Source organism: Malus sylvestris, chromosome 13, assembly GCF_916048215.2.
Source record: "Malus sylvestris chromosome 13, drMalSylv7.2, whole genome shotgun sequence".
Lineage (NCBI taxonomy): Eukaryota > Viridiplantae > Streptophyta > Magnoliopsida > Rosales > Rosaceae > Malus > Malus sylvestris.
The window spans coordinates 34642824-34652342 of record NC_062272.1 but is presented as its reverse complement, the minus strand read 5'-3'; the positions used below and the strand labels follow the sequence as shown (position 1 = coordinate 34652342).

General features: G+C 41.9%; 1 pseudogene; it reads left to right on the top strand.

Moving 5' to 3' along the window:
- The first annotated feature begins 299 nt into the window (after nucleotides 1-299).
- Nucleotides 300-7671, top strand: LOC126595993 (60S ribosomal protein L3-like; annotated as a pseudogene).
- The last annotated feature ends 1848 nt before the right edge of the window (nucleotides 7672-9519 follow it).

Sequence of the window (9519 nt, the reverse complement as noted above, 5' to 3'; positions counted from 1 at the left end):
AAACAATATATATAAATATAGTAGCATATTATCACAACAACATAAGTGATATGGTGGTTAAGGCGTTAAGGACTCAAATGGGAGGGGGTTCGAATCCCTTTAGTCTCAAAATTGAGACTTTTCAGAAAATTTTAAGAATTTTTGGATGTCATATCGCGATATTATAACTAATGTCGCGATATTTTGATGATAAATCATTCAAACTCGTTTGTGCATTTTTTGGATTTGCAGTGAAGGCATTCCCCAAGGATGGCCCATCTAAACCTTGCAAGCTGACTGCTTTCCTCGGTTACAAGGCTGGAATGACTCACATTGTCAGAGATGTCAAGAAGCCTCGATCAAGTATGTGACTTTCTAACCAACATCTGTTTAGGTCACATATTTTGTTGATGGGTTTCCCATATATGATATAGTTCCTTAATTTCAAGATTTCTTTTGTGTTTGATAGAAAAGTTTACTTGAATGAAGTTGATCCCTAGGGTTGGAAAGATGTCTTTTTGTTTCATTTCGGACAACCAATTCGGGTTCATGCCAGGGCGCTCAACCATGGAGGCAATCTATCTCTTACGAAGATTGATGGAAAGATATAGAGATGGGAAAAAGGATTTACACATGGTCTTTATAGATTTGGAAAAAGCGTATGATAGGGTCCCAAGAGACATTCTTTGGAGGATTTTAGAGAAGAAAGGAGTACGAGTAGCATATATCCAAGCTATAAAGGATATGTATGAAGGAGCAAAGACTGCCGTAAGAACTCATGAAGGACAAACCGAAAGCTTTCCCATAACTGTAGGATTACATCAAGGCTCATCCATAAGTCCTTACCTTTTTGCGTTGGTAATGGATGAGTTAACACGACATATTCAAGATGATATTCCTTGGTGTATGCTTTTCACAGACGATATAGTGTTGATAGATGAAACTCAGGAAGGGGTAAATGCAAAGCTTAACCTTTGGAGAGAAGTGTTGGAATCTAAAGGTCTTCGCCTAAGCCGATCAAAGACAGAATATATGGAGTGCAAGTTCAGTGCAAATGGAGGCCAAAACGAGTTAGGGGTGAGGATCGGAGATCAAGAAATACCAAAGAGCGACCGTTTTCGTTACCTAGGATCTATCTTGCAAAAGAACGGAGAATTAGATGGAGATCTCAACCATAGAATACAAGCTGGATGGATGAAGTGGAAGAGTGCATCCGGCGTGTTGTGTGACCGTCGTATGCCACTGAAGCTCAAGGGAAAATTTTATAGGACGGCAATAAGGCCGGCGATGCTGTATGGCACAGAATGTTGGGCGGTGAAACATCAACACGTACACAAAATGGGTGTAGCGGAGATGAGGATGCTTCGTTGGATGTGTGGGCACACGAGAAAGGATAAGATTAGGAATGAGGATATCCGGGGTAAAGTAGGAGTAGCCGAAATTGAAGGAAAGATGAGAGAAAATCGGTTACGGTGGTTTGGACATGTGCAAAGAAGGCCTACTGACGTTCCGATTAGAAGATGCGACTATGGGACAGAGGTTCAGGGCCGAAGGGGTAGAGGAAGACCTAGGAAAACTTTGGAAGAGACTCTAAGAAAAGACTTAGAGTACTTGGATCTAACGAAGGACATGACACAGGATCGAGCACAATGGCGTTCTAAGATTCATATAGCCGATCCCACTCAGTGACTTGGATTTTCCAAGTCTCCAACCGAGAAGTTTTCCTCACTCGGGAAATTAAGGGAACACTACCCCAACCTACATGCTCCACTCAGAAAGCTTCAACATACAAGCTTTAACAAAAGAAAATTCAAAGAACTTAGCGAAGAAGGCTTTGGTGTATTTAACACAATACGTTGAAATGAAGGAAAGCTTATTTATTGATATCCCCGATAAGCTACAAATATGTACATATACATGAGTCAAAATAAGCACACAAGAGGGAGCCTTCACAAAGGTTGCTTAGGAGAAGTCTCAGCAGTCGGTAGAGCCCCAGAAAGAGAAGGCACCGGAGGGGGATCATTTGGAGCCTCAGTACTGGACAGAACCCTAGAAGGAGGAGGCATCAGAGGTTGATCATTTGGAGCTTCATTACGCGGTACAGCCCCAGAAGACGAAGGCAATAAATGCCTTTGGAACAAACCCACAAATCTCTGATGATCAAGTAAAACCTGACCATCAGTTTCCTTCATCTGGTCAAGCTTCCTTTTCATGTTTGTAGCATAGTCATGTGCGAGCCGGTGCAACTGTTTATTCTCATGCTTGAGCCCTCTAATCTCCTGTTTGAGACTCATCACTTCAGCCGCCAATGATTCAACTTGGCGGGTTCGAGCAAATAGGCGTTGGGCCATATTAGACACAGAACCTGCACACTGAACACTGAGAGCCAGCGAATCCTTAACAGCTAACTCATCAGACCGTTTGGAAAGTAGTCTGTTATCTTTGGGAGTGAGAAGGTTCCTGGCCACCACCGCAGCGGTCATATCATTCTTCATCACGGAATCCCCAACGGTAAGAGGACCAGTAGGGGAGACGAAGGATGGGCGCCATATGTTGTCTGGAGAAGGCGGGGCTGCCTCTTCAACAAGGTTCAAGTCAAAACGACGGTCGGAGGGGCCAGACATTTTCAAAGGTGTTGAAGAGAGAAGAGGTCGGACAAATCAAGATCTTAGAAGTGCAAGAATGAAGCTTCTACTGGTGGAGATTCAAGTGTGCTTTGGAACTTAATGCCAGCCCCTATAAAAATCTGCACTCGACGAAGCTTCAGAAATCGAAGAGGCGCCTGCTCAGAAATCGAAGAGGCGTTTGCTTTCTCAAAAGCTGGGCTGCTTAGAGATCACGAGGGTTGATCTCAGAAATCGAAGAGGCGTTTGCTTTCTCAAAAGTTGGGCTGCTCAAATACCACGAAGGCCGATCTCAAAAATCGAAGAGGCGCTCGCTTTCTCAAAAGCTGGGCTTCCCAGAGACCACGAGGGCCGATCTCAGAAATCGAAGAGGCACCTACTTTTCCAGCCTTTTCCAGCCTTGTCAGCACCTGTCACACGCACACTCAGTTTTGCGGAAATTATGGGCATTCTGTCAAAGACTTCTGGGGAAGTAGAAAACACATGAATCTTACTGTTCAATCACCCACTTCCCATACGCAACAATAGCTCATGGGTACCACAAATAACTTTGCCAAAGTTTTCTGCCAAAGTTGAGCACGTGAAGCTTGCAGCTCCCACTACATCGCTCTGACCAAGAAGGGTAAAAGAATAGCAAAGAAACAGCACTAACAAAGTTTAGACCCATAAATTTTGAAGGTCTAGCTACCATATTATTACCCACAAGGGTAAAGGAACAGTACCACTGCTGGATAATTGGAAAGTCCCTGTGTGTCAACCTCTGTGCTTCGTGGCAAGGTAGACTAGCAAACATGCCCAACCTTTACTCACATTCGAGAAAACACTCCCAATAAGATTGCTTGCTCCAAAATCGAAGAGGCACCGTCCTCCGAATCTCGAGAGCCAGACTCCCAACATGACTACTTTCTCAAAATCGAAGAGAGGGTAAAGGAACAGTACCATTGCTGGATAATTGGAAAGTCCCTGTGTGTCAACCTTTGTGCTTCGTGGCAAGGTAGACTAGCAAACATGCCCAACCTTTACTCACATTCGAGACAACACTCCCAACAAGATTGCTTGCTCCAAAATCGAAGAGGCACCGCCCTCCGAATCTCGAGAGCCAGACTCCCAACATGATTACTTCCTAAAAAATCGAAGAGACACTGCTCTCCGAATCTCGAGAGTCATACCCCCAGCATGATTGCTTTCTAAAAAATCGAAGAGGCATCGTTCTCCGAATCTCGAGAGCCAGATACCACAGACCACTTTTTCAAAGTGCTCTGACAGAGTTAAAACATGTGAAACTGGCAGCTCCCACTACCGTGCTATGACCAAGCAGGGTAAAGGAATAGCATTACTACTTGTTGTTAGGGAGACTCCTATATATGTCGACCTCCATCCCCAACGGACAGGCAGACCTGCAAAAATGCTCAACCCTTCTTCATATCTGAGAGGGCACTCCCAACGAAGCCTTTCGAAATATTCAGCTTTCTTTCCCCCCGATAATACCTCTGCAAACAAGCTATACTAGAGCAAGAATATCTCATATCATCAGGGTTAAAAGCAAGAGTATCCCATATCATGCTTTTTCCCTGTCTTTTCTTTTGGCCTTATTTTTACCTGCAAGACAAGGAGAAAGAGAGCAATCAGTCAGCACTTGGAATCAAGCTTCCAGCCAGGAACTGACTGCCTGGAACCCCTTACCTGATTACTTACCTGGCATTGCTCTCAAGTACTCATCTTCAACATCTTATGTTTCCAGGGAAGATTCCGCATCTGCTTGAGGAACAGATAGGGCAAGTGCGAAGGATACAAGGAAGCATGTGGAGACAAGCGTAACAGCACACGTGCCGATACATTCATTACTCTGTCAAAAGCAAAAGTATCCCATATCAGCAGGGTGGAACGTACTCTAGATTTGATGGACTTGTTTTGACCCTCAAATTCTTCAGTCGGCCTTATACTCTGGAGGAAACCAGAAAACCCTCCAGCTCAGTTCAAGAATAAGCCTGTGGAAAGTTACTTCTTCAAAAGCAAAAGTATCTCATATCATCTCTTCTCATTTTTCTTCTCTTTATCCTTCATGCTGCTGCAAGATGGGGAGAAGGTGAACAATCAGTCGGAGCTCTGATTGCTTACCTTGTCTGTCACCTCTTTCAGCAGACCCCCTAGCTCGGCGACTTGGGGGACTCCTACTACATGGTTTGTATCGCGCTTGACCAAGCCTGAAACTACAAGTAAGCTTCAAGTGAAATTGATACATTACCTTGTGCATCTCCACCAGTTAAAGATACCACCCCTGGATGGAGGAAGAGTACTTCCAGAGAAGATGCCACATCTACTTATGAGACAGATAAGGCAAGTCAAGACGACACCACACTCCGATACTTAGAAGTTTCGTGATTACGAGATCATTCTCCCACAATATTTCCTAATGTCATTTGTACTAAATCATTCACTTGTACTCACTAAATGAGAGCTTGAACCTATGTACTTGTGTAAACCCTTCACAATTAATGAGAACTCTTCTATTCCGTGGACGTAGCCAATCTGGGTGAACCACGTACATCTTGTGTTTGCTTTCCTATCTCTATCCATTTATATACTTATCCACACTAATGACCGGAGCAATCTAGCGAAGATCACAAAAAGCGATCGTTTTCGCTACCTAGGATCTATCTTGCAAGAGAACGGAGAATTAGATGGAGATCTCAACCATAGAATACGAGCTGGATGGAAAGAGTGCATCCGGCGTGTTGTGTGACCGTCGTAGGCCACTGAAGCTCAAGGGAAAATTTTATAGGACGGCAATAAGGCTAGCGATGTTGTATGGCACAGAATGTTGGGTGGTGAAGCATCAACACGTACACAAAATGGGTGTAGCGGAGATGAGGATGCTTCGTGGGATGTGTGGGCACACGAGAAAGGATAAGATTGGGAATGAGGATATCCGAGGTAAAGTAGGAGTAGCCGAAATTGTAGGAAATATGAGAGAAAATCGGCTCCGGTGATTTTGAACATGTGCAAAGAAGGCCGACTGACGCTCCGGTTCGAAGATGTGACTACGGGACAGAGGTTCAGGGCCGAAGGGGTAGAGGAAGACCTAGGACAACTTTGGAAGAGACTCTAAGAAAAGACTTAGAGTACTTGGATCTAACGGAGGACATGACACAAAACCGAGCGCAATGGCGTTCTAGGATTCATATAGCCGACCCCACTTAGTGGGAAAAGGCTTTGTTGTTGTTGTTGTTGTTGTTGTTGTTGTTTGGTTGACATGTGCATTCAAGTTGTTCAGAATTTCAGTTAGTTATTTAATCTAAAATTTATGTCTCTAGATGTTTAGCATGCAGAAAATGATGAGTTATGAGGTATCACTTTTAGTTCCATTTATTCTAACGAACCTTTAATTTCTTTAGAGCTTCACAAGAAGGAGATTTGCGAGGCTGTTACTATCATTGAGGCTCCTCCCATGGTGGTTGTTGGTTACGTGAAGACACCATGTGGCCTTCGTTCTCTGAACACGGTATGGGCTCACGCTCAGCATCTGAGTGAGGAGGTGAAGAGGAGGTTCTACAAGAACTAGTGCAAGTCCAAGAAGAAGGCTTTCTCAAAGTACTCAAAGAACTATGAAAGTGAGGAGGGAAAGAAGAGTATTGAATCCCAGTTTGAGAAGCTTATCAAATATGCTACTGTCATTCGTGTGTTGGCTAACACTCAGGTAGATTGAACTGAGTTTGTGGAATTGATTCTGTTTTTTTTTTTACCCTTTGTTGTTTGTTATGATATTTTATATTTACTTCATAGAACCTTCTGCCACTTTACACTACAAATTTCTTTTTTAAATACGTAAAGACGTGGTTCTGTTTTATGATGGTGTTATCTATTCAACTAGATGGAATTTATTGTTTGGAAGCAAATTTGCAACCCGTGTTATTTTGCTCTGTTTTTAAGATATTATGCCAAATATAGTTATTATAATAGCTGCAACTTTGCATTGAAACAAGTAATAATATGTTCCATGGAAATCCCGATTGATGTTTTCTGTGCATGTTAATTAACCGTGTTTTTTATTTAAGTAGTTTCTTATGATTGCTATATCTTGCTTTTTTGTCCTCCTTATGATCCTACAGTGATGAACTTGTGCTTTGTATTTTACGTGTGCAGATTAGGAAGATGAAGGGCTTGAAACAAAAGAAAGCGCATCTTATGGAGATCCAAGTCAACAGAGGAACCATTGCCCAGAAAGTTGAATTTGTCAGAAGCTTCTTTGAGAAGCAAATCCCTATTGATGCTGTTTTCCAGAAGGATGAGATGATTGACATTATTGGTGGCACAAAGGGTAAAGGTTATGAAGGTGTTGTTACTTGTTGGGGCGTAACCCGTCTTCCTCACAAGACTCATAGGGGTCTGAGGAAGGTGGCTTGTATTGGGGCCTGGCATCTTGCTAGAGTCTCATTTACTGGGCAGGAGTCACACACTGCTGTTACTGAGTTTGACAGGTTAGTAAACTTAATAAACCTGCGTGATGTTAGTACAGCATTTTGGTGTATGTTCAGGGTTCCTCTTTAGTTTTTGTTGGGTTCGTGTATTTGTGGTTTTACATGATGTCTGATGTTTTATTGTGTTTCAGGACTGAGAAGGATGTGGTGAAGGATGACTACATTGGTGGCTTCCCTCACTACGGTGTGGTGAAGGATGACTACATTCTGATCAAGGGATGCTGTGTTGGACCTAAGAAGAGGGTTGTTACTCTTCGCCAGTCCCTTCTCAAGCAGACCTCTCGTCTTGCTCTTGAGGATATCAAACTCAAGTTCATTGATACCTCCTCAAAGTTTGGTCACGGTCGCTTCCAGACAACACAGGAGAAACAGAAGTACTATGGACGACTCAAGGCATAAGGATGAGAACTGGCCAAGAATTATTAGGTATCGAAATAGTAGTCAAGTTTTTAGTATCCGTGCCAAAGACATTAAGTTGCAACAGTTCTGTTTTCACGGTTTTGGTTTGAATTCCCAATGACAATGAACGTTGTCAATTCAGTTTTGTTTCATTTGAGGTACTTATATTTGATGGTTATTTTCTAGAGTTACTTCTTGCGAACCTGCGTTTAAATCTAATTTAACGGCTAAATCTTGTGCGATGAGCGGAGAAACCAAGCGTAGGGAAATTGGTTGTTTTGCTGCATCTGCATTCAATTGTTGAACTAATGAATTTTGAAAGAATGAAAGGTCTATAAGAGCATTTAAGCTCGCCCCTCAACTATCGTCGTCATTCGATATCCTAATGGATAGAATGTTGAGTTTAAATTTTATGCGTTTCGGGTTTGAAATTCCCCTCTTCTAAATTATAATTTATAACAGCTTCAAATCCTCCCCTTCTCCATAAATAACAATAATACTAATTTAAAAATAAAATAATATTCCTACTCCAAGTTTGGAACATAATTCTAACTAGTCAATAAAACTGCAAAATGGACCCTAGAACCGTAGCTGGCTTTCCAATTTTAAAAGGAGGACCTAACCTCTCTCCCATTTCCGCCCCTCCTATTTAAACGATTACAAGCCAAGTCAGCATCTTGTATTGATTTTTTTGTAGAGAGAGATAAAAAGAAAACTGTAAGAGGTGGGGAGGGAAGGAGATGAGAATCGGAGGAGAGAAAATCTTATTCTATTTTAAGATGCATAGGAACAACTAGCATCGATGTGTTTGATCAATCATTTGAGTTTTTAATAAACCTCGCAGCACTTCTATCCATTTTTTGATTCATTACGAGTAATTTTTTAATTAGATATGTCCCATATACTTTACACAAAATCTTACTTTATTCATACGCTTTATCTTGTCTTACTTTACCCTATGTACTCCGAGTGGGTAGGTAGAAGCTATTTGGTCTTTCCGGCAGTGCGTAAAGGGATAGGTTGAAGAATTGGAGCAATTTGTTGTGCTAGGATCACTGTTCTAAAAATCTCCGTCTAGCAATGTCTAAGTCTCGCCTAGCGCCTCCTAAGTCCCGCCTAAGCACTAGGCGGCTGGTCAGTGCCTCAATTAGCTCCTAGGGGTTTGAAAATTAAAAAAGTACGCTATACCCCCTTAGGCATCTGCCTAGCCAGCTTAAGCGCCCTCCTAGCACGCCTAAACCTACCTAGGCACCCGCTTAGGTCGCGACTCTCACTTAAATAGAAAATTGATAACTATCATTTTGCACTTGTTAAATACTTGGATGAACACTCATTATATGCTTATTCCCCATGTTTTCAGTATGTTCTAATACTTTATAATCTATATGTCATTTTATTTTGCAATTGACATACCACAATGCAATTATGTGTTTTTTGAAGTATAAATAGGCACTTATTTACACCATATAATAAATTAATAGCCCCTAGGCCCTGCCCACTGTTCTAAAAAACCCAGCCTAGTACCCCCTAGGGCCTATCTAGGCGATTGGTCACCGCCCCGATTAATGTCTAGGCATTTGAAAATTAAAAAGGTCACCTAGACCTACTAAGACACCTGCCTAGGCACCGATCTAGGTTTCAACTTATGTAGGTGAAAAATAAATAACTTTCATTTTGCATTTTATTTTTTTCAATAAATTGTAAAAGACTTCATTGAATACTTAAATGAACACACATTATATGCTTGTTCCCTATGTTTTCATTGTGTTCCAATACTTCATAATATATATGTCATTCTATTTGGTTGTTTATGACGTAATTATATATATTTTAGGTATAAGCAGACATATATTTACACGAAATATAATAGATTTATTTAAATCTGCCTAGTACGCTTAGGCATTAGGCCCAAGTCTACTGCCCGACTAGCGCCTAGCATCTTTTAGAACCTTGCCGCCTAGCCGCCTAGGCGCTATGCCCCCTCGCCGCCCGACTAGCGCCTAGTGTTTCAGGACCTTGGCTAAGATAACACTAAACCA